Source organism: Ostrea edulis, chromosome 7 (assembly GCF_947568905.1).
Source record: "Ostrea edulis chromosome 7, xbOstEdul1.1, whole genome shotgun sequence".
NCBI classification, from domain to species: Eukaryota; Metazoa; Mollusca; class Bivalvia; order Ostreida; family Ostreidae; genus Ostrea; species Ostrea edulis.
This window is the reverse complement of record NC_079170.1, coordinates 63,416,108-63,424,214: the sequence shown is the minus strand read 5'-3', so window position 1 is coordinate 63,424,214 and position 8,107 is coordinate 63,416,108. Positions and strand designations below refer to the sequence as shown.

Below are 8,107 nucleotides of genomic sequence, written 5' to 3'. Positions count from 1 at the left end.
CTATCAATTTCATTTAGGAACTTGATGACCTGTTTCGGGAACATTTTGGGCTCCATCAGGATGAACATGTAGTGAGGATGAAGGTTCAGCAGATGAATTTGATCAGCAGGAGCTAATAATGTCTAGAGTTTCACAGTGCTCAGAGATTGAGAATAGTGTTGTACATGACAGTAATGACGAAAATACTGAAGTGGAAGATGAATTTATGTGCAATTGTTCTAGTAACTGCTTGGATAAATTTTGGAAATCAGAAATTACAGAACATATTTACAGATTGAGGGAAATGACAAAAAAGGAAAACGAAATGTATATTATGGGTCCGATTAAAAGAGCTGGGAACAAGAAAGTAACATCCAAACGAAAGGAACGCAAACGTGCGAGATATGAATATAGTGTTGAAAGTCAGGCAATCTGGAGAAAAGCATCATTTCTGATCGTATATGATACAACAGAATAAGTTTTCAAAAATATTGCAAAACATCTTGATGATCATGGAGCTGTTCCACGAGAGCACGGAAATAAAGGGAAAAAACCGTTTCATGCTCTACAATTCGAGGAAATACAACGTGCCATAATGTTTATAACTAATTATGCTGCTGAAGTGGGGATGCCACAACCAGAAGCTCCCAGAGGAAGTGACGACATTCCTCCTATTTATCTACCCTCTTCTGACACCATAAAAAGCCATTCACCAGCGATACAGCATTTCGTGTCAAGAGACAGGAGTTCGTGCTCTGCGAATATCATCTTTCGAGGATGCATGGTTGAAATGTGTTCCACACATAAATGGACAGCAAACCCAGGGATGACATTTGCCAGAGATGTGAGTGTTTGCGCAAACAAATTATCGATGCCGTGACTGAAGAAGAGAAGCTAACAGCTGTTGAAAATTTTCAAAAACATATAGCAGACGCAAAGAAGGAAAGATTGGATTATAGGAGCTGCATAGACCTGCAACAAATGAGATGGCGAGGTGGGAGGGAGGAGAACTAAATAATGTACACTACACATTCGAATTCGCTCAGCACTTCCAACTACCCCACCACTCTCGCCAGATGGGTCCTACTTACTTTGCACAGTCCCGCCGGGTCCAAGTATTTGGTGTGAGAGTCGACAGTGTGTCAAAACAGTTAAACTACATCACAGATGAAGATCAAACAATAGGTACATTCTATATTCATTAATACATGTATGAAATGGTGTGATGTACATTGTTACAAATATAATGATTTTTCAATATCCATTTTTATTTTAAAGGAGCGGATGGAACACTGACATATGGGCCAAATGCAGTGATCAGCATGCTAGACCACGCCCTTACTGAGCATGGATCTGGGGAGATGACCTGTGTTCACTTCACACAGACAACTGTTCTGGTGAGATGTTTGTAAATTACGAAAGATCAATATACTTGGGAGTTTTGTTCAAGATTTAGATTCTAGTAATGATAGTAAGAACAGTAAAAAATATACTTATTCCAACAGGACAAAACAAAAACCAGTATGTACTAGGTTATTTATGTTGGCGAGTTATGACTGGTCGTCACAGTGACATCAATTACATTATGCAGATTCCAGGATACACCCGTAAGCAAATGGGAGTTTTTAAGAATAATATGTGAAAAGAATCAATCACGAAGATGTATGTTAATATCAAAAGATTGTCGTTTTTATATTACAGGTGTCTTGTAGACAGTGGTGTTGCCCACATTCGTAAGCTCTTCCGAAGGTCAGACGTTGATTCCCTAGGCCAGTTCCAGACGCTAGTCAATAAATCTTCAGTTTCCAATGAAACAGTGCTTTATGGAGATGCATGGAATTGGAGAGACTGGAAAACCTTTCTCTCCACTTATTACCGAGCGGTTAAAGGCATAAGGAAATACCACCATTTCCGTTTTACATCAGAAAAACCATGGAATGTTTATGTCAAGGAGCGTGTCGACTTTTACGAGAAAATGGTTTTCTTGAAAAAGAATTGATCACCTTCATTTGATGCCGCAGCTCTACCAGAAATTCTTCTTCCTGTCGGACTGACGAGGGAAAGGCAGCAGTGTTTGTACAGAAATTCTTCTTCCTGTCGGACTGACGGGGGAAAGGCAGCAGTGTTTGTAGAGAAATTCTTCTTCCTGTCGGACTGACGGGGGAAAGGCAGCAGTATTTGTACAGAAATTCTCCTTCCTGTCGGACTGACGAGGGAAAGGCAGCAGTATTTGTACAGAAATTCTTCTTCCTGTCGGACTGACGGGGGAAAGGCAGCAGTGTTTGTAGAGAAATTCTTCTTCCTGTCGGACTGACGGGGGAAAGGCAGCAGTATTTGTACAGAAATTCTCCTTCCTGTCGGACTGACGAGGGAAAGGCAGCAATATTTGTACAGAAATTCTCCTTCCTGTCGGACTGACGAGGGAAAGGCAGCAGTATTTGTACAGAAATGTACGCCCTTATGTACGATCTGCACACCAAGATAGTCTGTGCCCTACACTTTCGGAAGAGTAGTCACTTGAAACATGCTCTGTATCAATCGGCAGTCATATCATATTTTTATTTGAAATTTTGATTAATCAAGTGTTTGTGTGTATGTGTGTGTGCATGCGTGCGTGCGTGTCCTAGTAACTTGTACAGTGTATTCTATTTCGGATTTTTTTATGAATTAAATGCAATTTTCATGTTTTCATCACATTGGCTAAAAATGTGAAAATATATGTTACTTTAATTTAAGCCATGAATATCAATTTAAATTGATTTATTTGTATTGAATTTTTTTTTAAGTGCCTTAAATTTGAGTGTCTTTTTCTCTCATTGTGTGTGCGTGTAGTACAACTAAGTACGTTAAAACAGAAAAGTGTATCTTTTCTACACAGCGGTCGCAGGGTCCGATCCAACCAAGACAATGTTGGTCTGAGTTCTTACAAGTACGTATAAATCTTACCAGGACTCCAATAATATACATGTATAATATAAAATGTAGTTTATATTTTTTCACGTCCCTGGAGTGATCGTAAAGGATTATCTCATGGGGGTAAATTAAAGCGGCGGGAACTTATCTTTTTATATGAGTGAGGTTAGTATAAATAAAATTACTTGATTGTCATCTAGTTCAAAGGTCGACATACACCACGTGACTAAACAAACTCAATTATTCTTCATACTATCTTACACACTCGTAGTCGATTATCTATTCGCACCAATAGTATTTGAAAATAGCGCTCGCTGCAGTACACTTATTAAATAACAGCTGTGACATTCTCCCCTGCTAAAGTAAATGGCTCCTGTCATTTGAAATAATATCTTAAAGACGTACACTATTTACAAAACCAAAACTGACATAAATTTTGTGTCATTCTTCCCTGAAATCGCAGATCACTAAACAAAAATACTTAAGGAGTGATTTGCTTTAACACAGCTATCTACCTAACACCAGTTGGGACTTGATCTGTTTGTAATCAAATTGAATGTTGTGTGCACAACATTGAATTCCGTCATAGTAGAATCATTTTGTCTGACAAAAATATGGTATACATACTTATTTTATGATAAGGCCAATTCAACTTAATTGATAGATTATCATCCCCGCCCGCCCCTCAAAAATTGACCCGCCCCGAATTTTTTTATTTTGCGAAACTTGCGATTTCCGGAATATTTTGAAGTCCGACTCTGGTATTTACACTTCTTGTTTACATTTCCGGTATAGGAACGTGAAATGCCACCTGAAGAAAATATATCTATGTGGTTTTCTTAATTTCTTGTGTTCTTACAGACGTAAATCTTGAAGAAATTAGGTATATTTCTGTTATATCCTTGAATTAAAGCTTAACCTGGATTTAGTGTATGAAAATAGCATAGATTGATATCCATCGGATCTGTTGACAAAAAAAAACTTGTTTGTCTTTAATATTTTTCTCAGAAAATAAAAATTAAAAAATAAAAGCCTCCCACCCGCCCCATACTTTTTCTACTAATTAAGTTGAATTGGCCTAACTTCATTTTTGTAATGACAAAAATAAATTTTGCTGTACAAAATAATCTCTCAGTGGACAAAAATCATTTTTGTCTTGAAAAAAATAAATCAATTTTGTCTTCAAAAATTTCAATTTTGTCATGACATTATCATGATAAAATTCATTTTTGTCAATTAGGTATGCAAATATCAACTTATTTACATACAATATTGACTTTTGTTATTTAATTTGCGAATTTCATTACACAAGTAATTTCTGTAAGACAAAATTGAATTCGTACGCAAAATGTTAATTTCGAGACGCCAAATGAGACTCTTGTGATTTTGTATACTCACATTAGTTTGTTATATTATACATTTTTGTGTGGACGAAATAGAGTTTTGTAAGACATAATGAAAATTGAATACAAAATTCAATTTCGTGTCGCAACAGTCAATTTTGTTTAAGTTGATTTTGTATACAAATTAGTTAACAGAATCCAAATATGGATAGGCAAATGAAAACTCCTCACGATTTTGTAAGAAGGCCTTTCATTGCAGTACATGCAAAGAAAGAACCGAGTACTAGATGCGACGATGGCCTCAATACGTGGTATGCCTGACGAAGACATAAATATAGATAGTTACAAGATTTGCTGAATGAAGATATACCAATCATGCAGGTTGCACAAGACTTCAATATACTAAAACTCTCCTCAGGTGCTTCATTTTAAGACCACCAGCGGCCCCTACTCCCGAATAACCTACATGAATTGATTTAATTATCTGTTTTGTTGAAAATCTCTCCAAAGCATGTCAACAATATCTTGCATACCCAAATATCTCCGACAAAATAAGCCCTTTAAAAAAAAAAAAAAAAAAAAATACCTCACTGGATATTATAACATTTCTGTTATCCAACTTTAGAGAGATTTTCAGCAAAAAATAATTAAATCAACTCAAATAGATTATTCGGGGGGAGGGAGAGAGGTGTCGAGCACATTTTTGTGGTGAATCAGAAATAACAGTATTGCTGTCATCAAAGAAAAATGATACAAATTGTCATTGATTTTGTTTCAAGCACGAATGTAAACCGGCTACAGCACGCAATGTACATGTACAATGAAAAATATTTGTGTTTTCAATTTTATTTGTACTTAATTTCAAACACTGTCTTCCCAATGACATATTATATTGCCGAATGCACAGTCTACAAAGGCTGAAGGAGAAGGGAGGTGGGCTGGTTTTACTACCTGCGTGCTGTATCCCTTATCTTTTCCTTTGAATGATTTTTATATGAAAAAATGTAGTTTTCCGGCGAGACGACCCTTCGCTTTTTCTAACAGGAGCAATATTAGTAAGAATTTTATTAAATACAATAAAGTTCATGGAGATCAATACCTACTCCGGACCCCGCTTGGAATATGATGATACCAAATATTGACGTCACTGTACCGAATTAACATATAATCTGCTTTTACAGCATATATGAAGGTAAACTTTAAACTTTCTTTTTAATGATGGAAATGCCAATGACTGACGTTTCTAAGCTCAGCTCACATCGATCAACTTCCTGTGAAGAGGCGCATGCTCCGGTCTGGAATCTCATTTTTCGAGGTGACGTAAGTCAGCCTCGTATGTCAGACCCCAGCTTCAATGGCGCCCTGTTTTAATCACTACCATTTGCGAAATCACTTTGATTTTTAATATAAGAAATTTGTTGTCACATATGCTAATGCAACGTAAAAACTGTCACAATTCACTTTGAGATTGATATAGGATCCATATGTTTACCCTCTACGATAAGCGAGTTAAATAAGAATTTATGAAATCGCAATTTTTATCCCTTCGATATGAAACAAAGTCCACACATCAAAAGGAATCGCGAATTAGTGTTTAGGTTTGTAAACAAGATCAAAATTATTTGTCGTTTGCCAACATTTTATTCCACGATCTTAGAAAAACAGAATTGGACTGTAGGAAACGATTTGCATTGCTTCTGTATTCATTCGCATTTTCACATATAGACGGGGAAAACATGGTCTATTTTTCTCTAGGAATTCTGGGTAAACAGCTGTCTCCTCTTATGTCTGAAAATTATGTTAATTAGCCGATTTATCGCCTATCAAAAAATAGTTCACATTGATACTATGTTCCATTTTTATTAAACTGTTATATATAAATTCTGTTTTTTGTCAGATTGAAGAAGTCTTCCTTGTATGTGATCTGTTGTATTTATCAAGCAGAAATTGTGTGTAATTAGAATTTTAATATTAAACTCTGCACTATTTCTCTGTATCCATACGCGCCACGCTATCCTGTTTATCAACAAGGAGAAAACGTCTTGCCTGAGAGAACTGATATATTCTTGCCAACACATTAACTCAAGGTAATTATCTGAAACCCAATGTGTTAATTTCGTACAATTTTACCAAAATATTTCTTTTGGACGCATTTTTTGAGATTTTAATACTAAATCTGGGTGTAAACATGTAATCTTCGATCGAAAGGGCCGAGCGCCATTTCCCGCGCTCTTTCATGGTCAAGTCAGATAACTGTAAACATTGATTAAGAAATATAAATGAACATGTTTTTGTGAATATATTTGTTATTCAAGAAAAGAACTCCATTGGAAGTAATATATTGGAAATCAAGTTTACATTTCTTTGTCACGAAATATGATTTATCTCAAGAGTTGAATGAATTATCTCAAGAGTTGACACTTGTTTTCAAGAGTTGATATTTCAAGAGTGGAAATTTTCTTGGACTGGTTTAACTTTGACTCAAGAATTGAATAAGTTATTTCAAGCGTTGACAGTTGTTGTCGTCATCAGATATGAAGGGTAGCATATGAACTCTTTTAAGCGGAAATACCCAAGAATTAGTGAAAATTTTGTCACATTTTTTTAACAAATCTCAACAATAACAACCACAGAGTAAAAAACACTAACTTATGTGAAACCTTCGTTTCATAGTGTTGATTCAAGTATGTTCAAGTAATAACCCCCAGGGGTAGGGTATGCCAACAATTGGGGATCAATACTTTACAATGAAATATATAGGATTTTTAAAAAAAATCTTCTTAAGAACAACAAAGGCATCATTAAAAATATTGATATGGAAGCATCCTTAGTTAGTCTAGATTCAAGTTTGTCTTAGTTACGACTCCAAGGGGTTGGATGGGACCACATTTTTAAAAATCTTCCTACTAAGCACATCCTTGGTAGGTCAGATGTGCATTGTGGCCTATGGGCCTCTTCCTCACATATAGCTTAATTATGTTTGCTACTCAGTTTTAGAATGTTTCAACAGTTAACACATTTCATTACCTCAAATTGAAGGTATAACATATGCTTCTGGATTACAAATAATACCATCCAACATATTATATCCTTCATTTAATTCGATCTTGCATTAGAATCCATGCCATTCATTGCCAAACGTCACCTCGTTTCAGTACCTTCAGTACTTTGATTAGCGAAAGGGAAGGCAGGTTATGATATCAAGTACTTGCTGATTACTGAACCAAGAATCGGGATTGAAGAATTTAAAACTCTATGAAAAGTATTCTTTCAAGGGCACATAAACTATTGTAAGCGTAATATTTACGTGTATATTCAACAAATATTCGTTTATTAGCATAACTTCCAAATCCGATTAAACCTTACAAAATGAATTCTGTTATGACAAAAATGACTTTTGTCTACACAAATGATTTTTGTCCACTGAAAGATAATGTCATTACGTAACATTGAAATTATCATTTATAAAAACAATGTAAAACAAATATGAATTTGTTATGACAGAATTCAATTTCGTCTAACAAGTTTCAATTTTGTCTAACAGAACTTACTTAAATTTTGTCAGATCATTTCTCACTTTTGTTTACAAATTAGCTTTCATTTCTATTGAAATTAAACTAGTCTGCATACAAAATAAACTTATGACACAAAATTTAATTTTGTCTATAAAAATGAAATTTTGTCATGAAAAAATGACTTTTGTCCACTGAAAGATAATTTTGTATAACAAAATTTATCTTTGTGATTTGTTCTAAATTTGGTTAACCAGAATTAATTTTGTTTTCACACAAAATTGGATTTCGAGTGCGACCAATATACGACAATATATGACACCTAACCTTGATAAGTTAACAGGGTATTGGGTTATATTC

The 8,107-nt window shown here is 35.1% G+C and overlaps 1 pseudogene; it reads left to right on the top strand.

Annotated features, from left to right (window-relative positions):
- Positions 1–283: 283 nt before the first annotated feature.
- LOC125666545 (uncharacterized) lies at positions 284–2,492 on the top strand (annotated as a pseudogene).
- The last annotated feature ends 5,615 nt before the right edge of the window (positions 2,493–8,107 follow it).